This window comes from Aythya ferina (genome assembly GCF_964211825.1).
Source record: "Aythya ferina genome assembly, chromosome: 4".
In the NCBI taxonomy this organism is placed as follows: Eukaryota; Metazoa; Chordata; class Aves; order Anseriformes; family Anatidae; genus Aythya; species Aythya ferina.
In genome coordinates this window covers 4,810,842-4,838,049 of record NC_140300.1, presented here as the reverse complement: position 1 = coordinate 4,838,049, position 27,208 = coordinate 4,810,842, and the positions used below count along the sequence as shown (strand labels likewise).

The following is a 27,208-nucleotide window of genomic DNA, read 5'->3' as shown; positions in this document are numbered from 1 at the left end:
GAAAATATGTCTCTAGATTTCCTGTCACTCAGAAACAATCCAGTGGTCTTCCAAGAACCAAGTCTAGGCATACAACTGCCAGAACTAAGAGTACTGACTGCTCATTTGAAGCGATGAGTCAGTACCCTTAACCGTCCTTATTCCTTATCATCTGTGGCCTAGCAATGATGTAACTGAAGTTTCATAACCTTCATGTAAAGGAGTTTATTTTTTTAAAAAATCAAATCTTAGTATTCATTGCTACCAAGAGTCCACATGGTTAGGCTTTAAATGTTATAATATGGTTAGAATCATAGAATCAACCATGTTGGAAAAGAACTTCAAGATCAAAAAGTCCAACCACCAAATTGACCTAATGAGTCCCATCACTAAACCACATCCCTTACTGCTCTGTCCATGCTTCTCTTAAATACCTCTAGGGACAGAGACTCCACCACCTCCCTGGGGACCCTGTTCCACCTTAACAACCCCTTCTGTGAAGAAATTCTTCTCAATATCCAATCGATACCTCCTCTGGCACAACTTGAGACCTCTTCCTTGCAACCTACCACTTGTCACCTAAGAAAAAAGACTTACACCCTTCTCCCTAAAAACTCCTTTCAGGTAGTTTTAGAGTGTGATGTAGTGTCCTCTCAGCCTCCTCTTCTCCAGAATAATAACTCCAGTTCCCCCAGCCACTCTGCACGTCTTGTTTTCTAGTCCCTTCACCAGCTTCATTACTCTTCTCTCCACACACTTAAGCAATTCAATATCCTTCTTGTAGTGAGAGGCCCAAAACTAAGCACAATATTCAAGGTGTGGTCTCACCAGTGTTGTTTACAAGAGGAAAATCACTTCCTTAGTCCTGCTGGCCACCTGATTTCTGATGCCTTTGTGTCTTTCTGATGCCAGTGTGCCTTTGACCTTCTTGGCCTCCTGGACATGCTGCTGGCTCGTGTTCAGCTGGATAAACCAGGTTCTTTTCTGTCAGGCAAAAAAGTCACTCTTACCCATGCCTGTACCACATGAGGTTGTTATAACCCAAGTGCAGCACCTGGCATTTAACCTTGTTGAATGTCTAGTGATTGGACTTGGCCTATCAATCTATCCTAGCCCTCTGCAGAGCCTTCACACTCTCAAGCAGCTATGATATAGTGATGGACTAAAATGGTACTGTTAATCCAGAGCTGAACCTTCTCCAGAATTTCAATTTCCAGATTAGTGGAGAGTTAAAAGTCTCTAATTGAGATTCTGAATAGAAGGTATCATATAGGAAATACTGACTGAAGCACAAAGCACATTACGAAAATAAGATTGCCACCACTTTTTCATATTGTTCTATGAAAAATCTATGTTTTATTTGTTCATTTTCCTTTGGTTCCACAACACATAGTTGATTGCATTTCGTTAGTTTCCTAAATCATACTTTTAAAAATTATTTAGTTTTCCATCTAAAAATATTTAACCCTTAATCAGAAATAGATACAATTTTCATTGTGAATTTCAGAAATAAGGATAACTCTTCTTGTATAGGTTTTTGTCAACAACAAGAGTAAATCAGAAGAAATGAAGTCTAGTAGTTCCATTGACTTTTGTAATACTTACATCAAAGTCATTAAAATGGCTGAAAAGTAATTAGGAGATTAGAATTTGGAACACATCAATATGTATATGCATATGTGGGTCCATGTACTTGTATATCCACACAAAAATATGTACAGGTAGAAGTTTTCCATCTAGTTACTCAAGAACAAAGTTCTCAGCTTGTGGCTCAAGAATGCAGGAATTACCTGTCAAAGGAAGGTTGTAGTCAAGCAAACAACACATTTGAGCTAATAACTGAATTACATGCTGTCAGTGTTCTTCCTCTTCATGATACATACAACTTCCAAACAGTTTTCTCATTTGATCTTCTGTCCTTTTCCAAGAACTCCTCTACCAGATGTTTTTATTTTATTGTATCATTATTTTTTACCTTTTTTGTTTTCTTACTTTCTTTTTTTCCTCTATATGTTTTCCCAGTCCCTGTCACCTCCTCTTGAGCTATTTCTTTATTTTCTCCACCTTATTTCTTTTAATGTGAAGTACACTGTGAGCAGTTATTTTGCTTGGAGACTTCACTATGAAAATGCACAAATTAGGAGTGAAAATACAGCAAGAATAGTTTTACAAAAATAGTAGAATATAAATACCTTTCTTGACACACACTCTTACTTGACACAGCTTACCTTCACTGAATTAAAGGTTGTGTTCAGACTGTTCCCAAAGAAATCTTTCCATAACTTCAATCTCTGTAGGTTTCCGCATTTAATCCCATTAATATATCTTAACAGCACTCTAAAAACAAATACAGACAAACTCTATCAGAATACCTTAACATATGTATATTGGCTTACTTTCATCAAAACTTATGGAACTGTAGTAATTTTTAACCAAATTTGCATCCCTTGATATCCTTCTGATACAAGGCAGGGTTTTTTAGCCTTGTCTTCAAATAAGATATATAATTATGGTCTTTACCATTTACCAGGAATATTTTTAGACCTGGCGTAGCAATGATAGGGTAACACTAATGAAAATGCTTCAAATTCCTGGTAGGGAAAAACTTATGTCTACCGCGGAGAACTATCAAAATCTTGACACTGCTGCGGAGGCCATATGTCAAAGATTTATGTGGTGCCTGTGATCTTGGAAAATAATAATAATAATAATAATAATAAATCCTTAATTTGTGTAAGTGGGCTATGCAAAAGTATTCAAGCTTGCTTTGATGTAAGCTACATGGCCAATACTCTGGATGGTTAGTATAGTTTGGCTATCAGCAAGACCAAAGCAGAAGACTTTTGGTATCATGTCTCAGACATCATCTTGAACAGAAGTATTGTCTCATGATCCCTTCCAACCTCTATCTGCACAGACTCTGAAATACTCTGTAATGAGAAAATAGCTTTATTGATTTATTAGGAAACCCTGTCTGAATAGTTTACCTTGCTCAAAACCCTCCATGATCTTCATGTCTCCATAGGCAGGCACCCAGTTTTAGTTGAAAGACCAATTATGTGATACTCTTGTCTATATTTAGTGAAATGAGATAAAGAACAGTGCACAGCAAACTGTACCTGATTCAACCTCTAGTGATTTCTCTCCCTCTCTGCACTTATGAGAGAAGGACAAGATGAAAATACTCTTGGTTAAGTACCTCAGCTTACACATGATAACTTAGGCCTTGTTCCCTTTGTTTGTTCGCCACAAGGAGTTCCTGGCCTTTCATTTCATCTTCAATATTCAGATTTTCATGACTTTGAGCCTATCAAAATAAAACCACAACATTCTTAAAATATCTGTGTATTGTGATAACTCTGGACAATAATGTAAACTAAAGGAGATATTAATTTAATTTAATATAGAATTTAATTTAAGAAATTGAATTTAATATAGCATTATTTTGTATAGAATGTTCCAAGAGACACTCCAAATTTAAAGAAACCTTATCTAGAACGTACTCAACAGCCATTCAAAACTTCTTGAATAATGTACAGTAGAGCAACTACTTTTGAAGTTTTAGATAAACACAGGAGTTCTGAGTGATTTGCAACAAATCATTTCATTTAATGAATTTTTCTGTTCCCATTGGTGTTCTGTGAATATTTATTCATTATGTGAAATTATTCACAAATGTCTTCAGTGAATAATTTTTGGTCTGCAGATGCCTTCCAAATAGTTCATAGCAGATATTTGTCAGTTTCCTCTTTTTGGTGAGATATATTTACATGCAGTATTGTATCTATTCCTTAGCAGTTTGATTTATGTAACAAACTAACACAGCAGGAATTACGTGTTTTCCATGATGTTATCTGAAATCAACTTTAGTAAATTTAGTGAATATTGAAGGTTGAATGTTTTGCTGGGTAGAATTCTCATCAGCAGTAACTGATTTCCTAGAACTCTGCAGGAGAAACATGCAAGAATAATATGCTCCATTAGACTGAGTCTGGGGCATGGGGGTTACTCTAGAGGTCCCTTCTGACATATTTTTTTTTATTATTCTTACAATGATTGCTTTCAAACTAAGATAAGTCCCTTCATTTTTTTTACCCCCATTTTTCCTTACTGAAATGAGAGGTGGTCTCATCTCAAGTCCAGACACCTAAAAATTGAGTATTGTGTCTAAACTAATCATCTTCCACACTCTCTCTATAATAAATGTAACGGTCTATTTCTTTCAGCTGTCTCAGATCCTTATGTGAAAATACTCTGAATTTACACTCTTTGGGTACTTGTGATAATCCACTGATTGAACTTATTAGTTGCCTTTTATATGTGAAAAGTTAAGTGAACTTAGAAAATCATGTCAGATAAACTGGGATCTTAGCATTTGTAAGCAACAGAAAAAGAAATAACCTATCAGGAGAGCGCTAGTAGTTACAGAAGTGATACAGAAGAAGAGATACAGTGGATATTCTCTATGTCTAGAAGATAAAATAGTTTCATTTGAGACAAAGCAATGGCAATGTGAACCTACAAATCACCAGTACACTGCATAGGCTTATAGTCACACATCCAGAAAGATCAGAAGATCAAACTAGAAAAGGAGAGATTAGGATAATCAGAGATACAGAATTTAATTCCATATGGTATTACAAGATTTGGTTTGTTTAGGAAAAAAAAAAAAAGGAAAAAAAAAAAAAGTGAGAAAACTGATTTCTATACATTAATGGAAGAGATGCATAAAGAACCAGGAATGCAAAAACTACTTAAGTGAAAGGACAGAAAGGACAGTGTTATAATATGGACTAGTGCATATTAAATGGTCATAAGGGATAGGTTGTAAACTAGAAATATTTTGTGTATGTAAGTAGAGTAAGGAGTTTGAATTTGGAACGGGGGAAGTAAAAAGCCTCACTAACTTGAAACATTATATGACTTGATATGATGCCTTGATGCATCATATTGATACGATGCATTTCCTTCCAGTCTTGTATTTCCCTCAGTGGTGTTGTCATACCCACACCCCCCAAAAAAATAAAATGTCGAATCCCCCCCTCCAAAAAAAAAAAAAAGTGTTCTACTTCAGCTTTCTCTTGTGCTTCACTAAATCTCATGCTCACAAGCATTTACCAGAACGATTCACCCACAGAACAGCTGCTCTATTGCCAGAGGAAAAACTGAAGCAGAGAAACCCCGAAAAACAGTTTCCTTTTCATGAATGCTGTAAATGTTCAGAAATCACAAACACTCAGTAGAACATCAGCTTTCAGCAGAGAAAGGGGCAAGGTCCTATTTAATACAACCAAGGGTCATCTAAAACTCTCCAGCCATCTGAGTTCTATGTCTAGTGAAGAGAATTAGTTTTCAACTGTTACTTTATATTGAAAGGTAGCTCATGAAGGCAGAAATATTTGTTTATCCTGTGTAATCCTTCCTCAATTATTAACGCTTGAATGCAGTTTAATCTCATCCCCAACCAAGAAAAATCTATTTTGCTGTAGTTGGTTCCTGCAATTACAAAGAAGGATAACCCAGGCATAGTACCTACTTTTTTTTTTTTTTTTTTTTTTTTTCCATGAATGCTTATGCCTTAGACTATTTAAGGGCCATTTGTACTGTCATGTTAGATTACAGAAGTATGGGGAGATAAGAAAAAATATATATCACCATTGCTGTAATGTATGGACATGCCTTGGTAGTAAGTGGGGCCAGGCTGCTCTGCTCAATGGTTCTTGGTTTGTTGAGGTTCCTTGCCCTTGAAAGGGATTCAGTGTTCCCTCATGTATGTTCTGTGTGTGGCTTAGAGTAGAGGTTTTTGATGGAATTCCTTTCACTCCATGTGGGTGGGTGAAGGAGATGTTACCTTATCAGCATACTTAGTACTGAGGGAAGAAGGAATCAGAATCTGCTGGTGACCCATCAGGTAACACAGGCTGTGATATTAGTTTTATTTCAGCCACCCTTCCTATTCCCTGCTCCTATCTTCCTAACATGAAGATTCTGATCGGATTCCAGTATTCAATTCTTGCTGGCCTAGGATCTTTGTCATTTCACAGTAACAATGGGAGCTACTTTATTCTAACAGATGTTTTTCCAGTAGTATTCTCCTGTAACTCCTCAAGGAAGACAACTGATTTCTCCCATTGTACAGACCATTGATTGGAGAGAAAACCACAACATTGTGGCACCAGCAGTCAGGGGACAGGATTCCACAGACACTGTCTTATGTTCCAGAGAGGATATTATTCATACAGGTTAATGGTTCAGTGTAGACCTAGCCAAAGAGAGAATGAAAGAACATGAATTGCATCTGCCATCAATGGGTTTATGGGTTACTTCTAAGGATAGTCCTCAGCCATCTACGTGTTTTCCCTGCTCTGCTTAAATCACAATTTGGTAGCAAAAGGAAGACCTTTGGGGCATAATAAAAATAAACTGGTTAGCATGGTGACAGAAAAATGTAATAAACACTCCTTTCAATTTCGCTCTGCTGTCAGAGCAATTTCTCATGATTGCCCTATCCACAAGCTTTGTTCAAGTCTTTCACAGAATCACAGAATCACAGAATTTTCTAGGTTGGAAGAGACCTCAAGGTCATCGAGTCCAACCTCCAACCTAACGCTAACAGCCCTCCACTAAACCATATCCCTAAGCTCTACATCTAAGCGTCTTTTGAAGACTTCCAGGGATGGTGACTCCACCACTTCCCTGGGCAGCCTGTTCCAATGCCTCACAACCCTTTCTGTAAAGAAGTTCTTCCTAACATCTAGCCTAAAACTCCCCTGGCTCAACTTAAGCCCATTCCCCCTCGTCCTGTCACCAGGCACGTGGGAGAACAGGCCAACCCCCACCTCTCTACAGCCTCCTTTAAGGTATCTGTAAAGAGCAATAAGGTCACCCCTGAGCCTCCTCTTCTCCAGGCTGAACAAGCCCAGCTCCCTCAGCCGCTCCTCGTAGGACTTGTTCTCCAGGCCCCTCACCAGCTTCGTCGCCCTTCTCTGCACCCGCTCAAGCACCTCGATGTCCTTCTTGTAGCGAGGGGCCCAAAACTGAACACAGTACTCGAGGTGCGGCCTCACCAGAGCTGAGTACAGGGGGACGATCACCTCCCTAGCCCTGCTGGTCACGCTGTTCCTAATACAAGCCAGGATGCCGTTGGCCTTCTTGGCCACCTGAGCACACTGCTGGCTCATATTCAGCCGACTGTCCACCATCACTCCCAGGTCCTTCTCTGCCTGGCAGCTTTCCAACCATTCCTCTCCCAGCCTGTAGCTCTGCTTGGGGTTATTGCGCCCCAGGTGCAGGACCCGGCACTTGGCCTTGTTAAACTTCATGCAGTTGACCTCAGCCCATCGGTGCAGCCTATCCAGATCCTCCTGCAGAGCTTTCCTACCCTCAAGCAGATCGACACACGCACCTAACTTGGTCTTTCCAGCATCCACCCAGCCACTTAGTGTGTTGCTAATAATTGAAAGTGACAAGGCAGCATAAGAGTGGTTTTTGAAGTTGTTTTTGTTTGGTTGGTTGGTTAAGAGTGTTTTTTTTGTGTGGTTGTGTTTTGTTTTTTTTTTTTTTTGAAGTTGTTTTTGTTTGGTTAGTTTATTTGTTTGTTTGTTCGTTTAAGAAAAAATTATTAGTTGAATTTAACACATTGAAAAGGATGCTTTTTGAAAACCTAGAGAATGTCCAAACCTTATTTATTTTCCATGGACTCTAATTAGAAATTATATTTAGAATTCAGAGATGCTATGTTTTCTTTAGGTGATGTAAGTTGGTTCTGTTTTATTTACTTATTTATTACTAATAAAATAAAAAAATAAAAAAAATAAAAATAAAAATAATAAAAAAAACAGCCCCAGGCAGCTATCATTTATGAAGTATTTTCAGTTTGGTGATAATTTCTTAATTTTTTTCTTTCCCAGTACTGACACATGATATTCAGTGGGGTAGGTTTTTGTGCCTATAGTAAAAATAACATTTTTTTTTATTTTTGTAAAAAATGTAAATATATGTAAAATGAGACAGTAGTTCTGCAGATTAGGTTTCTGCTACGTGAAACCCAGGTTGTTACCAGGAAAGGTAACCTTCTATTTTACAACAGAACAAAGTCTCAACTATTCCCCAAAATGATATAGCAAAAGATATGCCTAGGCCCAAGGAGTTGTTATACAGATCTGACCAAGACTTAGAATAACTACTTCTCCTATTATTCCCCCATTGCTTTTATATCACAAATAGAGAATCCTTTTCCGTGGAACTGAAAAAAAGAAAGAAAGAAAAAATAATCTTTCTGTCAATCCAGGATCTACCCTGTTTTTTTGATCCACTTTGTTGATTTGTTTACCTTACAAAAATGTCACAGATAAGGTTTACAGGCACTGTGAGGTTTTAAAAGGAAAAATCAAACTGGAACTTATAGAGAGGCTGTTCAACTGAGTCACCAGAATGCAAATCAGTGTTCATGATTATGGAAGTTTCTTAAAATTATACATTTTTTAAAATATAGGTACCAGCCAGACTTAGATGTTCTTACCAAGGAAACCCTTTTAAGCTTTGCTTGGAGCACCTTCTCTTACCTGCTTTCAGGAGGACTGAAAGTTTTTTTAGTGATAGCAGGGCAACTGATTCTGGAGAGTCTTTGATTAGCTCAGATTTATTTTATCTTACTGAATAAAAATATTGTATGTATCCGTGTAGTATACACACGTTTTAAAATGTACTTAACTGTAAATCTTTGTTTAACAGGGTTTACTTTGTGTTTTCAAATCAGTATTGAATTTCCATCTGTTTGCAGCAGATCCCTAACATCCTCTGTACCACCAGCCCAGAAAAGAACTGAAAGAGACCATACAGTTTTCTCCTGTTTTCTGTGAGCAGCCGTGTAGGAGGCTGGCTCCTGCTTCTCTTGTATATAAAATAGGTCAGTGTAGAAACTCACATCCAAACATCTCTGAATGGCTGTTTTGAAACTAGGCTTGCTTGTTTCTTTCATGGGGGATGGGGAAAACAGGAAGATAAATACCAGATTAAAAATCTTTGAATATGTGGGAAGTTTTGCTATGACTGTGGCAGACTCAGCCTGTTACAGCTATCCATTTGAAATCTATGTGATCAAAACTGTGAAGTCTTGAAAAATGAAAACAAACGTATAAAACATTATATTACTTCTATTCAGACTGTAATCTTTTGGACAGGTTTGTCTTCAGATCTATGTGCATGATAGCTGGATCCAACCAGGCAGTAGCAGAAGGGGGTAGAGGTAATGTTCATAATGAGAGAAAAGATCATGAGACCAGGCTTTCAAAGGAGAGAACTGTAAAACAGGATAGTTCCCATGTTAGCCAATATACTGTATGACCGGCTCCCTGAATAGGGGATAAATGAAAGAGGCGATAAACTTAGGTAAGATGAATGTACCAAGAGTACAGCCACATGAATACAGAGCTTCAGGTTAGAAGGACATTTCACTGAACCTTAATGTTTAAGATGATTGAGGTAATGAGCATCTTGGGCTTAAGGTAGGTCCTAAAGATAAGGGATATGAATATCTCCAGATGAAAAAAAAAAAAAAAAATCATATTTCCATGCCCATAGTGAAGAGCAGTATGCTACTTTGCTACTTGCTATAACAGATAGAGCTATAAATGACAACTATTTATATGGCTGTAAACAGTAAGTCATCTTAATGGTGGAGCTGCCAGGAAACAGATCAGCTACACGCACATATGTCAGTGTGTGTCACAGTGGGACCTTGCTCATTAAATAGCAGTCTGGCCATTTCGTATAATTGAGTAAATAGCCCATACTGCATTCCCTGTGGATTGGTCAGTTCTTCAGGAAGTTCTCCCAGGCTCTCCTGGTTGTTGCACTTCTTTAAAGCCATGCCATAGCTATTCCGGAACAAGAAAAGCAAAATGTGCATGAAATCATTCCCAGTTCCAGATCCTGATGCAGCTGCAGAATTTTGACCTTCCTCAGAGTATATAACTGCTATGGGAATTCCCACTAACTAAAAGGAGGGAAGAGGAACAAACCATATCCCATTCTAGTGATTAGGTCAGCAGACCTAGCAAAGGGAGAGAGAAATGCTCAGCCTGTAGTATTCAGGGAGCTCTCAGAGCAGTCCTTTTGTCAGCAAGACAGCTTTATGCACAGTCCCAACCTCAAACAAGATTTTATTTTATTTTATTGAAATGCAGAAAGTGATGTAACATTCCAAGACTCTTTTGGGAGAATGAGAATGTAGGTATTCTTTATTAACAGCAATGGATACTTGGAGGATACTTCCACCGAACATGTACTCCTAAGCAAGACAAGGAGTACTTATTTATGGTATGGTGACATACATATTCATGCAATTTCCAAGAAAGGGCAAGATTTATGTTAATGCTTTCTCAGAACTAATTACCATATTGTCCCACCTACTTTCACATGTGCAGTATCCTCTAGTGGTTGTACTTTGGGGACTTCTTGATGAAGGCTCGTAGTCTTCTTCACTTTGTACTTTCCTCTTTTCCATTTTTGTGCATGCTTTGTCATTGTTTACTGCTTCAGCAGTTTTGCTTTTTTACAAACTCAGCTAATTTAATTGTTTAAGTTCTACTTTGGGCACCATGTTCCTTCTTCAGCTTTGATTTTGTAGCTAGAGCTGAGTCTTATTGTGTGAGGCTGATAAAAAATTTAGCAATTTCCACAATCCCTTCAGTTTACTATGTTACATATTTTGTGTTTTATACTATTTGTTTCATTATTTTATTTAGTTTAGCTTAGTTTAGTGCATTATTTTTCGTCTTATATTATACCTTGCTCTTTCAGGGACAAACATGAGTGTCAATCTACTGCAGTACGCAGTTTCTGACAAACACAAAACCACAGGAAATGATCAAGTTATCAGCAATGTAATGTGTAATTTGTAAAACAAATCATGAAATAACAGCTAATATCTGACCAGAACATTGATTCTGCATTTATTTCTAACAAAATATTCATTTTTTTCATTGGAAATTAAAACAGAGTTCTGGGTACCTGTTTTCCTGCTTTCCTTGGGTGTCATTTAATATATAGGGATTTTTTGTTGTTGTTTATAAGGGATTTATAGGCAATGTAAGCACACTGGGAAAAAAAGTGGAATTTTTCTTCCCAAATAACAATGGTGATAGACTTCCATGACTGTTTTAAGAGTATCCAGTCTAAACAGCACTTATTAAAATAACATTTTTATATGCTGTTTCTCTCCATTATATTTTAAGAATGAAAAGCATATTTATTTTATTATTTTTTAAAAAATAAAGAGCACCTTTTTATTATATTTTTTTATTATATTTTTCTGATGCAGAGCTATTTACTTCTAAGCAGGCAAAGAGTTTAAAACCAGATGAAAAATAACAACTTTCCCACCAATTTTCTTTCTGGCTGTTCTTTCAGTAATATTTCCTAAATCTCAGGGGGTACAGGCTTATAGTGAGAATGCACTGTGGGCTTTGCACCGTATCTGTCTTACATTGATTTTCTGCCTTTTCCCACCAAAAATGTGGGAAAAAAGCCCAAAATGAGAATGACACAGCATTTCTACCTCCACACAATTGGCCATCATTGTGGTCAAAATGATCATTTAAAGAATAAACATTGTATTTCAAACAGGCAAGGTATAAAGGGACCCACACTTAAAAAAAATAAATACCAATAGCAGGAGGCTAAAAAAAAAAAAGAGTTTTATACCTGTCTTCAGCTCATACCAGGAACTCATAAATAAGAAACATCTGTAACTTTGGATGTATTTTAGACCTTAGAAAGTGCTAAGTGCTGAAGCAATACATAGCAAATTGCACAGGACTGTAAAGCTCTCAGCAGTTGTTCTGGAATTTACCAATATTTGCAGGATTCAGTGTGCAGAATTAATAGGAAAACAAATCTTTCCCCACTGTGCTAAAAGACATATGAATAAACCATAGAGATTCAAACAGTAAATGGCACCTGTTGTTTACATTTATATTCTAAATATATACATATGTAAATTAGTATTCATATATATATAAACTTACTATTTTTTCTTTAAAGTTGTGTTTAAGGGGAGAGAAGGATAGCTAAGACACAAAAATATTAAAGGAATATCATTTTTATTTAAACTACAACGAAGTGGTCACTGCACCGAGCCTGTCTGAATTTAAGAAGAGATTGGACTGTGCACTTAGGCACATGGTCTGAACTTTTGGTTAGACCTGTGCGGTGTCAAGAGTTGGACTTGATGATCCTTAAGGGTCCCTTCCAACTCAGGATATTCTATGATTCTATGATTCTATGATTTCAATGGCTGTTTAGTTTTAATCAAGGTCACTATGAAGCTTTTGCCCTCTTCCTTTCAACAGAAGAAAAGGAGAAGAAAAAGAGTCAAACTTTAGTTTTCAGCCTTTGAGGGAAAAAATATTTCAGGCATTGGGAATCTAAAGCAACTCAAGTAAACAGAAATTAGGTTAAAATCAATAGTGACAATATTACCTGATCTACAGAAGGAATATGTCCCATGATGAATTCCAGAAAAGACTGTATATTAGTAGTCTGATTGCAATGTGAAATGTTTAAATATTGTCAGTGTGTCCTCAAAGTGCAGTTTTCTCTAGTACTAAGGCCTTAGTCATTGATAGAATGTAGCTGTGATGATGGCTGTCATAAGTTCGCAGCTCATGGGAAATGAAATTTAAGAAAGTACACATTCATAGTTTAAAATAACTGACCACCTTCTATAAATAAAAGTTTTGGACCAGATTTTACATTGAAAATTTGGTAAGAAAATTTCAGAAAGGAAATATCTTACATGTCAGAGGATACACTACTAACTCTGGAAGACTCCTAAAAGGAGCTTCTGGATATACCAGTATATCACTGACTATAGTTATAGTCTATGGCACCTAGTTTTGTAAACTATAGTAATTATACTCATAATGGAAGCATTTGAATTAAGTGCCGTAAGTCTGAAAAGTGGCCTAAGAGCTCCTTTAGTTGAGCAATTATTTAACATTTTTGTCTCCTCCCTCTCTGGTTTTGCTTATCCATTTTAACTTGGTTAGTTGAAACATGAAGCTTTTTTGGTTGTTGCAGGCAGTCAGAAAAATCAACAATAGCTTCAGATCATTCATGATTTTTTGCTTTTTTAATTGAAAGCAAAGAATATAAAAACAGTTGTTTTGACCTGTCATAACCATGCTGTGGTGGTTTTACCGTGCTGGGCAGCTAAACCCCACAACCGCTCTCTCACTCCCCCTCCTTTAGATGAGGAGGGGGAGAAGTAAAGCAAAGAACAACTCATGAGTTGAGATAAGGATAATTTAATTAAAGGGAAATAATAATAAGAATTAAATAAAGACTACCATGAACTAAACAATTTAACTAAGGGAAAATAAAAAGGGAAAGGGGAAAAGGGAGGGGAAAAGGGAAAAATAAAAAGAAGGGAGGAAAACAAACAAACAAAATAAATGAAGGCTATATGGAAGTGCAGAGGAAAGAAATTACTCTCTACCTCCCACAAATGAGTGATGATTGACCACGTCCTTGAAGCAAGGCCTCAACGCACGCAGCCGGTGTTCGAGAGGAGGACCAACGTCTTCTCAACGAGAGCCCACCCCTCCCCTCTTCTTCCTGTTTCCACCTTTTATTGCTGAGTGTGACACCACATGGTATGGAATATCCCTTTGATTGGTTTAGGTCAGCTGCCCTAGTGATGTTTCTCTCCTCACTTTTTTGCCCACCCCCTAGGAGGGTTAGAGAAAGGCCCAATGCTGTTCCACTGCTGCTCAGCAGTAGACACAACACTGGTGTGATAACACTGCTGTTCCAGCTACAAGTACAGAGTACGGCACTGTATGGGCTGCTGCCGGGAAAGTTAACATTCCAGCCAGACCCAGTACACATGCTACCAGTATTTCTTACACTTCCAGTAACATCTAAGAGTGGCATATCTCACTGACACTTTGAATGCTTTAAATCACACTTCTACCACTGTACTTCAGTCTTTGATTTTTGCTGTTTGTACTTCATTGGAAGCAGACCCTTTATTTTCTCTACACTTTCTAAGCACTATCCAAACATATAATAAGATGGAGTGATCTCACCTTTGAAGAGGTTTCAGTCCAAGAATGTGTTCATACAATGCATTTGCTGCAGGAGTTCAGCACCTTCTCAAAACTGGTTGACCCTTTGGGAGACCTGTTTAGGAGCTCATCATGTAACTTTAACCTGTTTTAAGGTAGGGTGGAATACATGAGTGTGGCAAACAACAGGTGTGAACAAGATTAGCCCAAACTGAGTTCTGTGTTTGTTTGTAGGTTGTTGCTGTCCAGTTTTGTAGTTGATATGCATACTTTTATATACCCTTAAAGTTACAGCCAACTGAAACCCTTTTGTGTTAATATCTCCACTTGTTTCAATATTAAAAAAAATAAATAAATTCATTTATTTGAGTATATCTTTGCCTGTGTCCCTGTGCTGTAGCTCCCTTTTCAACTTGATTCTGCTCTTCATGCACAATGTATTTGTGAGTAGTGCATGTTTTAAGTCCCCACAGCATTAATAGTATTAATAAGTATTTTTTCTATACTTAAAGGAAGGACGTCAGTCCTGAAATACTTCGATGGAGTCTGACATATACATGAATATTGACCATCCTGATTTCAGTGATGTTCTGTGTTACAGGAGGTCTTCAAGGTACATGAACTCCACTGCAGAAATGCTGTCTACAAGTAAACCAGGTTTGGCTACAGACTTACAGAACAGTTGTAAAATAGTTTGACAGGTTCTCTAGATTAATTTCTCAACCTGATGTTGATGAAACCTTTAAGGGCTGAAGGCCAACCAAAGACAATGCACAAAAGGACAACCAAAATATTAACAACATCCATAGGAAAATCAGGAAAAGTATGCTGTCTGTATTGTTAGAAATGCACTTATTGTACCTGCTATGAATCCATTTTCCTAGTTCATACCACAGAGAATTCATTAAACAGCAAACCTCTTGCACAATTAAAAGCTATTCTGTTTCCTTACTCAGATCTCTCTTCTCAATGTTAAAAAGGTTAAGTCCTTTTCTATCATTTTTCTTCGTGGCTTACATGGTGTACCAATTTTCTGTAGATTCTTTCTAAATGTTCCTCATTTCTCTATCAGTGTGGTGTACAAAGATTATCTCACCTAAAGCCCTTTGAGTGTTGTTGAGTAGAAGGAAAGGTACGTCTTTTGTCTTCCAAGCCATACTCTGGCCAAAGCTATACAAACATTGCTTTATTTCATTCTTGTGATCAACCCAAGGTCTTCTTGGGAAGAACTGCTATCTAATTGATTGTTCCAAGTTTTCTGTCTGTCGAACTGATTAATCTCACCTACATGCAAAACCTTGCAATTGTCCCAATTAAATTCACTGAACTCCATTGTTTCCTGTTTGTTAGATCTGTAAAAATGAATTTGAAATCTAAGCATGTCCTCCAAAATACATTTCCTGTGGCTGTGTCATTGGTAGATTTAACAAAGACATTGAAAGGACCTGACATATAATAGAATCTTTCTGATCCTCACTCTGTGTCTCTCAATTAGAATCTAACCCTTGGGTGTATTTTTCTTATACCTGGTGTAAGTTTTATCTAGATCTAGTTTGCTTATGGGAATGCCATCTGAGACCATGTCAAAAGCCTTTCTAAAGCCAAGATGCATTACATCCGCTGCTTCTACCTACCCACAAGGTCTGTTACCTTGTTACAGAGGGAGTTTACATTGATTTGACACAATACATTCCTGACAAATCTATGTTGGCTGCTACACATCTCCTACTCATCTCAGCATTACAGAAGCAGAGAGGATAATCTGTGTTGTTTCACTATTGATTTTGATTGCATCAAAAAAGTCTGACATTTAATGAAAAATTTAATCAATAACCTTTCTTTCATAATCAGGTGAATTAAGATAAATTTCATTCTAAGTTCTCAATATAAAATTATGATTTTTCAAATCCTATCATGACAATACAATGAGAAGGATATGCTAGGTTTTCTTTTCCATACATTAAAAAAAAAAAAAAAGTGGAATTGAGAGCTAATTTTGAAATTCAAACAATTGTAACTGTGGTTCTCTTATGACTGCTTCTTTAATAAATATGCATGTACACATTGCCTAAATATTTGCAAAAATATAAAATCCTTAATATTTTCTGAAATGTTTTCTGCTCAGGAAAGACGCTGGAAATACAAAGGACATTGAAATTTAGGTAGCATAAGGGAAGATTTTCATGCCAATATGTTTCATCCTTGTTGTGGCAGGGTGAAAGGACAGCTCAGTCTCTGCAGACCATTTGGTCCTTGGTTTCTCTGCTGAGACTGTGAACAAAGTTGCCAGTTAGCACCAGCTGTATTACAGATACCTGTTCACTACACTCTGGACTGAGACCAATAGACATTTCTCATAGGTCACCGAGCAGCCATCTGTCATTTGTGACCTGTAGTCACTGCTGATGTGTTAGATCTCGTCTAGCACTACTGAGTGGAAAAAAAACCTTTCGTGTTACCAAACTACTACTTTTTTTCCATCCATGGAATGATTTTAAAGCAGGTTTTAAAAGACTTTTTCACACAGCTGTTTGTTTCTCTGTTTGCTGCTGGGATCTAAAACCTTCAGTGATGTTCACCATCTCTGGAGTCCAAATGTGGCAGGGAGCAAGAGAAGGAGAAGAGTACATCTTAACCATCCAAGGTATTATCAAAAACCACTGCTATTGCAGCAAGTGAGGTTGGAAAGTCACAGCCCTTCACATGAGTTCTATTTCAATCACATACAATCTCCATTATCACTTGGAGATTCTTATTCAGGTAAGTTGAAATCATGGCAACTTATTACCAGAGCAGTAATAGCATTGCTCTACAAATTTTAAAAGATCTATCCTTTGTCACACTGAGGCACACCAATATACTCTTCCCTCCTTTTCTCTCCTTTGTTTGTGAGCCATCAGAAAAGTCCAAGAAAAGTTTGTGCCTTCAAGACTGTGTGCTGACCGTAACATTTCTTCCTGTTCTTACAAATAAAGTACAAAAGGCTGTAAATAGACATTTATGGCTATAATTGAGTACATTAGAGTGTATAGTCTTACCAAGAAGTGATAATTAAGGATCAGAATGGGAATCAGTACAGATTTTCATAATTAAAAAAAAAAAAAAAAAAAGTGTTTTCCTATATCTCTTAAAGGCTGTCTTCCTCTACTTACAGATATAGATATAGCTAGATAAAAATATGAATAAAAGTTTATATATTTTTTTCTGTTAGTACAAAGAATAACGTGATGCAAACACTAATGAAAGATATACAGAAAATATCTAAACACAACTGAGTATGCTTGCTATTTTAAGAGCAAAGACAGTAGCAGCTCATTTTAAGATGGCATTTTATCTTTTCAAAGAAATTTCTGTTTCCATGACAATATAGGATGATTCACTCAGGTGGTTCTTTACAGTGTTATAGTCACTCTATACTGGTAACAGTTGTTGGGAACAATTCAGAGATCCTTGAAGTGTTTGGACAATTGGAAAGATACTGTCAGTAGAGCTTGCTGAAAAAAAATCGAAGAGCACCGAGACACGGGAGCAAGGTGAACTAGAAAAAGAAAAGAAGATGACGTTGAAAAAACTTGTGAAGTTAGTGGAGTTTTGATAGTTCTTGAAGTTTTGAGAAATGTTCAGACCATCCTAATGTAGGTGCTACAGCCATTACCTTCCTAGCCCCCTTGAAAAGGACCTAAAATGCATATTTCCTTGCTTTTCATCTCAAAATTTTTTATTACAATCTTTTAAATACCGTTGTTAGTTTTTTCTTCCATCTTCTCCTCAATTTATCTTTCATCCCTCTTCTTCTCTATTTCACTTATGAGTATCCTTTTGTTCAACTTCACCTTCTGTTTTTGCTTTATTAGCTTTTGAATTTGGAAGAAAAATATATTTTAACAATAAACATCCACTATAAGAAGGGATATTCAAATATTTACTTTTTTTTTTTTTTTTTTTTCCATATCTTTTATGCTTATATTTTGGATGGCTGGTCAATGATATCAAAGATAGCAAAAGTAACTGTAAATTGAGTGGACAGCTTCAGTGTTAAATGATGTCTATATACCGTCTCTATATTCCAATGGTTACTATCAGTACTTTACTAATGATGTTATCTGTTTGAGACTATAATGCACTAAGACAAATTTGGTTAGAAAGCCTCATGCTGAACTCATACTATTCATACTTCTTAATGGATCATTATGATTTATGAACTTAGCTTACATCATTAAATTCTAATGCAGAAGAACTCACAGAAAAAGAAAGAAGACTTCTGGATTATCAGGGTGAGTTTTCTTATTAGAGCATTTTTAGCAATAAATTTTGAGCTAAAATCACCCCAAATTTTTAGAAATTAATCTCTATTTTGCCGTTTCTGCTCAAGAAAACAAAAGGCAAGATAAACAGTTTCTGAAGACCTTAAAATATTCAACTCTTACTTTTTCAAAATTAATTATTTTGAATATTCCATTTCTTCTTGCAAAACTTCCTTCTATTCTGTTTTATAATAAATGCTAAAATTTTCTTAAATAAAAATCAACTTTAAAAAGTAGCTTTATTTAAGGAAAATTCTAGAAAATCCTCCTTTTAGGTAAATCCCATATCCTTTTTGCTAAATCCTCTCTGTTTGACTGAGGTGGAATAGGCAGGAACATTGATTTTGCCTGCCTTTCATTCTCTTTTCTTAACTTGACTGTGTTGGTCTTTTTTGCTTCTGTGTCTGTCTCTAGTTTCAGTCAGGAACCCAACCCAATTTTCATAGGCTTGTGTCTTTGCCTATTATCTCATGTTAATACAAGCAGGTCCTACATACTTCATGATCCAAACAACTGGCTTCATTCAGTACCTTCTACTCCAGCCTTGATTCAAGACTGGTATATAGGAGGTGTTTTATTTTTTTGTTTTTTTTTTGTTTTGTTTTGTTTTGGCTTTGGTTATGTGTTTGTTTGTTTGCTTGTTTGTTTTCCAGGTGTGACAATGGAAAGTAGAAAGCAGGAAAGCAGTTGTCCAGTTGATTGGTTACTAGTTGCCAAGTAACCCGTGATAAAAGATCATGAGCCTGTTGTCAAATGAAAAGATAACACATTAGAAAACATGAGGTTAACTTTCAGAGAAATAATTATTTCAGAATTATAAGATAAGACAGACGATTTCTAGATTTCCTTTAGGAAGTTCTTCCTGCACCTAGCTGATCTCACCTTTGGCTGCAACTGCACTGGTAACAATGCAAAGCTGAAAAGATACTCATGGAGACATGGTTGTGGAAGCAACCTCTCGATCAGACTTTTTGGTTTTCCTAGTTCCAACAAAAATATACCTTCCATTCTAAATATTCCTTAGATGTCTGTCTTCTTTTCTACATGTATTTCCATTTCATTGACTCTCCATCTATTTTCAAACCTCATCTGAAAAACATATTTTTTTCTGTTCCATCATTTCTCCCCCTCATAACTATTATAATTTGAAATATAAGCTTTGTATCTTTTAATAAGGAAAAGTGTTTGTGTGAGAAACTCATTCCTGCAAACAATAAATATTATGCTGACACTTCCTTGAGGCCAGGAACTTGTAGATGCATTTATTTGTTAAAATCCATTGCTTTCCTTAATTAACATTTCGAAGACAGAAAATTCCTGCTCATGATGATGTCTTTGTGAACTCAGAATGAAAAAAAAGTTTTTTCCATGGCAGTACTTAAGCGTTAAACAACCTCCTAAACTCAAATCAGTTGCAGGAAGGAAAGAGAAAAAAATATATATAATAGAAAAGACAAAAAATATTGTATTTATTTTGAGAAAAGCATTTACACTGTAGACACTTAATTGCATGGTTATAAAGCTATATTCTCTACTTAACTGACAGACAAATGCTATTGCAGCAGCATTTGTGGCAGATTCAGTGATAGAAGCCATTTCTCAGAAGTACAAAGGGGATAAGAAGGTTGCTTTCTGCATAAGAAGGTGTTTTTGTTGTTGTTGTTGTTGTTGTTTTGTTTTGTTTCTTTGTGCTGACCTTTAGTAGTATGAAAAAGATTTACAGGACTCAAATAAATAAGCTCAGCCTTCTTCTCTATGACTTCCAACAAATGAAGATTCTGCACACACCTCACTGGAACCTGATTTCTGCCTAAAATGGTAGCACCATGGGAAAAATGCAGAGGCCCTGTCCGTATGACTTGTTCTCTAGCTTTCTGCTGGGAAAAAGAATATTTCAATTTCATGCAAAAGAGCTGGTTTCCCCTCTGCCTCTATTCAGCCTTGCCACCCGTTCTTTCAACAACAGACATTATTAAAAGGAAAAAAAAACGTATAATTAGTTCCTGTTTCTCAAAAGATTTTTTAACTGAGCTACACCAACTAAATTTCAAACTTTTTTTTTTTATGTCTGGGAAGCAATGATGATAGCATAGTGTTCAAATGATTTACAAAAATGTAATGAAGTCATTACACTATGTCTTATATTCAGGCTCACCTATATCATGTGCCTCTCTGACAACATTTGGTCAGCAGTAGATTGCAGTACCTTACTATATCATTTCCTACATTACTAAATATACATCAAAACTCACATGAGGCATCTAGAAAATATTAGAATGATTAAAATTGCTTCTCTAACCCAGCAGATTGGTCAAATAATATAATCTGAAGTCTTTTCTCTGTTGGAAAAATAAGGCATTACCGAAATGTTCAAATGATGATCTAAAATCTAAACCCATTACTTAATTTTAATCAATATTTAATATTCTATCTGAGTTTTGCTATATTTTGTGGAAATTATAATCCTAGATTTTTCATTCTCAATTTCAGTTCTTGGACTTCTGTTTCCCTACTGCATACTTTTCCTGATAAACTGCTGTTTCTCCTTTTTATGACGTTGTTAAACCCTGGGATATAGCCAAATAATTTTTATCTCATTCTCTGAAAAGAAAAAGTTTTAAGATAAAAACTGTCAAAGTAATAGAACTTCCTGCAGAAGAAATTCCATTTTTTCCATCGGCTTTACTACCTATAGTAAATTCTGCAGTAGTCTTCCACCCCTATCTCCCCTGCCTGCTCAAGGCCACCTAATGGTAAATCATGTGTCAGTTCTCTGAGCACTTTGATTTTGTTCTACCAGTAAAGATTACTTTGTTAAATTGTCATGTTCTGAAAATGTCAGAAACATCTTTAAAGTTTTCAAGAAAAATCATACTCCAGAACTGAGCCTATTGTAACTAGTTTTGATTCACTGGGAAGTTGGTCTTGCTGTGTTATACTCTTCAACATCCAAGACACCAAAGCTGTGCTATGTCTCATGAACAGTTGCTATACTTAATGGAAAGATAGGACAAAGCACATACATGAGAAATAAAAATTCAATGAATGGTGATAACAGACTTCTATAAGACACAGTGATCATTGGGGAGTGATTGGTGTTTTTCTGGATAACGTCCTACAATGACTGATGGAACTGGAAAACAAAATTGATATACAGCTAAGGACACTGCAGGTAGATATTTACACTACTTTACGAGGAGCCTTGAATTGTTCCTAGGGAATCAATGGAGTCACAAAGGAACATCCAAAGAGCAGTAGAGAGTGCTCATTTAAAAATCATGGCACGCAGACTATGAATGGTCCTTGTAAAACACCAGTGCCAGAATTATTTTGACCAAATACCTTTGACAAATATGTATCTATGAATTATAGGTTTGTACATCTGTACCTAAGCTAATCACTGCATACCCTTATTCCAAATCCTAGAGAGAAATAGACACTTCCTCTCAAACTGAAAGAGTCAGCTAAACCAGATCAGATGAATGACACTATATCATTGCCTCTTCTCTCTATGGATTATGAAGACAATACACAATTGCAGGTATCTCCACATGATCAGGTGAATTCTCCTCTTCTTTCTCTTGTTCTCCATATAACCTTTTTCACATAAAAGAAGACTTCCGTACTTAATCCCCTATTTACTATCAAACACTTTGCGTTTCAAGCTGGTATAGAGCACCTCAAGGTGTTCAAGGTGTTCAAGGTGTTCTACCACTTGCAGCTGTGCCATTGCTGGTGAATACAGTGGGCATCAATATTCTATTCTACAATACAGTATAAGGAAATATTCACTATCATCTTGAACCACCAAGTGTCAGTCAGAGGATTTCTTTGATCCCATTCAAAAAGACTTTTCTGATAAATGAGATTGAGGTGACACCCATACTGAACATAGTTGCTGCACTTAAAGGAAACCCAGTGGTAGAAACAAATCCAAGTGTCTTTAGTAGTGTGCCTTTAGTAGTAACAAAAGCTACTCTACAGAAACAGTTAAGGCTATGGAATAAGCAAAACAACTTTTTAAACATCTATTCGTCCCCACTTCATCTGATTCTGGCTACCGTCAGCAAGAAAGGCAAACTGATGAACCTACCAAAATGTTAAAAGGTTTTTTTTTTCAGGCTTTGGCAATTACAATTATTCTTAGATTAGGTTTTTCCAATTCACCTTAAATATTGTGGAAAAAATCTGAAATGTAAACATTAACTGTCTCTCTCCCAGATAGATCATTAGCAGCAGAAAATGTATTTTGACCACTGTGTCTGACAACATGAGTCTTCACTCTGTCTTCAAAGCTTGAAATCTATCTAAAGCTATAGATTCTTCTTCAACTGCTCTCTGTGAGCAATCTACCATGAGAGGGAGATGGCGTATCACCCAGGGTAGGGGTGGTTTTGCCATCTGTTGCAGAGCTACTGAACTCCATGATTTGGAGGGGGGGTAGGAGGGAATACTCAGTTTAGAGCAGGAGTCTTAAATAATTATAAATAGATATAATTGTAATGTGTTGTTTGTTTGTTTGTATTGTTTGTATTTCATAAGAAAACTGCTTTACAAACATCAAGTCATCTAATTCTTACAACGCTCCAGCAAAGGCTTTAGTGAAGTAGTGCTTGTAACTTAAATATTTAACTACATAAATTCAGCAATAAGACCAACAAACTGAAACTCTATCTTAGCCTTATGTCCTGATTTTCCTTTTTGCCAGCTATTTTTTCTTTTCTTGCCACATGAAATTAATTTGATGGTACAAAAAGAAGATGTGTTACAGAGCTGCCCATGTATTTGAATAGAGTAACTCAGAAAGACAAGTGACTGATTATAACTGCACATTGCCTTTACTGGGATGAAGACCTGAGGGAAATTCTGCCCCTCTCCACTTTGTACTGAACTTGTTGACTGTGTTAAAATTTCTCATTTCCTTCTGACACAAGTGTGAGAAGCCAAGGGCAATGCAGAAAAGGTGATGGCATTTATTGGAAACATGCAAAGAGTATGCAAACTGCTTGCTGGTGTTCAAATTACCAGCAATTTAACACATCTTTCTAGCAAATCATCAAACAGGCTGAAATAATTTACTTGCAGCCTTGGAGAAAGAAACCTGTAATCAAATGTACTTCTCAGAGAATGGCTATGACCTTGTTTGTGGTTATAGTTTATTTAAAACATAGGCAAGAAAATCTTTGCCATTTGTTGTGGTTTTATTGCTGCAGAATATATGAGTACTTGTGTACTGAAGCATTGTTTTTGAGGGTATTTTCTTCCCAGGGATTCATTAAAAACTCCTTGTTAAAATGTTCCACATGCTTGATGCACTGTAGCAGCTAAATACAGTATACAGTCAAATTAAAAGCTATACACCCTGGGAGACAACTTCAATTTTAAAAAAGGCAAGGCCAAGGAATAAAAAAGTTCAGTGAAGGGTAAAAGTGAAAAGTTAAAACACATAATTAATTAATTTCTGCAATCTGCTTATTATATCTACTCAAACATACTGAAGCAACTGTAGGAGGTGAAGATTGTAAAGGAAATGGGCGAGACATTTATCACCTCCTTTGTTAGCAAAGCAGAAAGCCCTCAATTAACTTCATCTGAATAATGGAGGAGTTGCATTTAGCACTCACTCCTTGGCTAAACCAAGAGGATGAGTCACTTCTGAGAATGGACAAACAAAAAAGGGGCTTCTGGCATTTGACAACAGGTCATGTTTTAATTGTCAGAAAAGTCCACAGTAATACTGTAGGAGGACACACTTAAAAAACTCTGATTATTCAGCTATTTCTTACAAATTTTAAGTTTATCTGGATCAGTTTTATATCACATTTTGTAATGGAGACCTAAAATCTTTTTTCCTACAGAAGGGAATGGTAAAAACAAAGCAAAACTAAGGCATAGGGAGAAATGACCTCCCTGATTTCATTAATCCAACACCAGAGGATTAATGCAAAACCTACATACTTAACTATTCAAGCAGTGTCTCATTTCCATGAACCATGTTAAATTACAATATACAGGGAGTTGTATGACCTGACTATATATTTTTATTCTAATGCTACTTGGAATTGGTGGCAGCAACATTGAAGACATTCGTGATCTCTAGGGAACTGGGACAAATAATCAACTCACCGGTCACAGGTTCTGCCCAGCCTGTACGCAGATTGGTGGAGATTAACTGGGGAAAGTACCCCTAGCTCTCTTTTCTCCATGGATCTGGGAGGTAGAATTGTTATGCCTACTCTCTAAAGAAATGGCAGGGACAAGGGTGAAGTGATCACAAAGCATTTCCAGGTCTTGTTACTCTTGTAAGTGCCTTGCAGAAGGAGCTGGGTTGGATGGGATATCAGGATCGAAGACGTGCATAGCAAAATACAGGCTAATTTATAGTACCTCTCTGGTAAATGCAATCAGCTAAAAAGCTACTGATAAATGCCATTTGTTCAAAGCTAGCTTATTACTTTTACATTACTCTCCAGTGCAGTCATACTCTGAGCATGGAAATCAGCCATCCATGCAAATGTGAATGTCTAGTGTAAGCGGCTTGTCTAAACACTGTCTGTAGTCAAAGGACAGCAACACGCATCTTCAGTAGGCAATTCATCCTATCTGAGCCACAAGCCTAAAATAGCTTGGATGAGGACTTAGACGACTCTCTTAATTTGGACATCTTACTGTTGTATAAATTTTATTAAATGAGATGACTTCTACTCCAAGTGACAGCCTGAGGAAATTGGTGAACTTTTACAACAGGTGAGGCCAGTTCTAATATTGCTGCCCCCAGCTGTGTTGAGGTTATCGGCCTAGCTGAAATACTGCAATGCTAAAAAAGAAACAGTAAAAAACATGCACATATACTGAGGTAGTTTATGGAAAATGGTAAATATTCTTATATTTTCTGTGCCTTTCAAGATTTAGTGTTCATGTGTTGTTGTGTTTTTTTTTTTGTTTGTTTGTTTGTTTTGTTTTTTTTTTTTTTTGTGTTTGTTTGTTTGTTTGCTTGTTTGTTTTCTGGAAGCTTTAAAATCTAAAAGGCAGAAAATCTTTTATATTAACATGACTCTAAAATGTTGGGTTTTAAGTAAAAGTAAAAGGAAATTTCTACTGGATTTTGAGCACAGAATACAATGCAGTACATTGTATTACAGTATACAATGACAGGGATGTGGAGAACGCCCTCAGACATTTCTATGTTCTGTGTTAAAACAAGATCACAGAATTACAAAACCACAGAATTCTAGGGTTTGGAAGGGACTTCAAGAGATCATCGTGTCCTACCCCCCCCCACCAAAGCAGGTTCCCTAGATCAGGTTGCCCAGGTAGGTGTACAGATAGACCTTGAACATCTCAGAAAAGGAGACCTGGGCAGCCTGTTCCAGTGCTCCATCACCCTTACTGTGAAGAAGTTCTTTAAACTAATAATGACCTGTCCGTAGACACAGAGTATGCTCAAGCTATTCACTCCAGCCCTGTAATCTATTTCAGAATTATTCAAAAGGTTCTGATCCTGTCAACACAATCACTTTTGTAGATATCTGCATCTGTGCAAAATTTCTTCTAAACTCGATGTCTCTCAGCCAGCACAAAGGATTGACCTTGCAGGTGAGATGGGTAGACAATACTCCTGTTCTAGCAAAAAAATTGTAAAGATGTTTCTTACTGCATATGATCATTGTTATAACTTTTTTTTTTTTTTTTTTTTTCCATTGAGAACCTCCTGCACCAAACACTTTTGTGAAACCATTTGACCATCTGCAGCTACAAATCAAATTTCCAGTTTCATGTAGATAAGGGACATAACTGAGTTACCCAAAACAGGTAGGCTGAAGTGCTTCCTTTGTAACAAAAGAAAAGCCCTTTTATATTTTATGGTAGTTCAGTTGGGAGAGACCTACAAAGGTCATACAGTCCAACTGCCGCAGCAGTTGTCCACAGCATCAAGTCCAACTCTCACAGCAGCAGAAAAACATTAGAACTATTGTGAGTATGTCAGAGGAAAGGGAATTAATCCCTTCACCATTGCTATATTTCTCCAAAAATCTGATACATTTTTTAACTCAGTTTAACTCTCTGACATGATGGGACTCCTACTTGCTTTAGCACTGCTGTAACCATTTCCTTAGAAAGCCATTGCACAAGCCAGCAAAGCTTTTGCTGTCAGGTTGATGTGACCTTCAAATAAATAAATGCCAGAATTTTATTGCACTTGACTCACCCTCCTTTTCTTTCCTCCAAGGATTAGGTGTTGAGGCCACATTTAGGAACAGGGATTTAGGTTTTGATCTAAAGGAAAGGTGGCCATAGACTTCAATAGATGCTGGATTAAGTCATCATCTCGTACCTGTTCCTTTTAGTTGCTTGACAGTTAAAGTTGATGTGAAATATCCTAGTGAGGCAAAGTTTGTAGGAGAGAACAAATCAACCTCTCTAGGTCTGAAACAAAAATATATGTTGTAATAGAACACGGAAAAGACAGAAGTGATGGAATTGCAATTTTCTTTACTATCAAGATTAATGCTACAGAGATTCACCTAAAGGTAAATAAGACTGTGTGTGTGTGCTCGCTTTCCTTTTTCCACTGAACCATGAGGCAACAATAGGAAAAAAAAACTGAAGGGAGAAGTCTAAGGACTAGCAGGAAAAGGAACATATCTGTCACAGAGATAGCTGGGGTTGGTTTTCTGCTGTGTTTTGCAGTCACTGGGGCAGCCAGGTGAGGTGACGGTCCCCAGTGCTCAGCTCACAGCTAGCTCAGTTCTGACATGATGGATAGCTGGGCTTTTCAGCAAGGTCAAAAGAAATTTCCATAGCACAGATGGGAAAAATGCCGAGAGGCTGCTTCATTGCAAACCATTTTTT

At 36.7% G+C, this 27,208-nt stretch overlaps 1 protein-coding gene and 1 long non-coding RNA gene across 2 annotated transcripts in view; one reads left to right on the top strand and one right to left on the bottom strand.

Annotated features, from left to right (window-relative positions):
- The window catches only part of LOC311436756 (uncharacterized protein), a gene marked incomplete at its 5' end in the record, with an annotated part of 83,452 nt that overhangs the window by 45,482 nt on the left and 10,762 nt on the right, over nt 1-27,208 (top strand). The gene's annotated exons all lie outside the window — the stretch shown is intronic.
- Nucleotides 1,313-12,611, bottom strand: LOC311436237. The gene is made up of 4 exons (XR_014692686.1): nt 12,463-12,611; nt 3,179-3,286; nt 2,208-2,316; nt 1,313-2,099 (listed from the first exon to the last, which is right to left on the bottom strand). It is a non-coding gene; the product is annotated as an uncharacterized lncRNA (long non-coding RNA).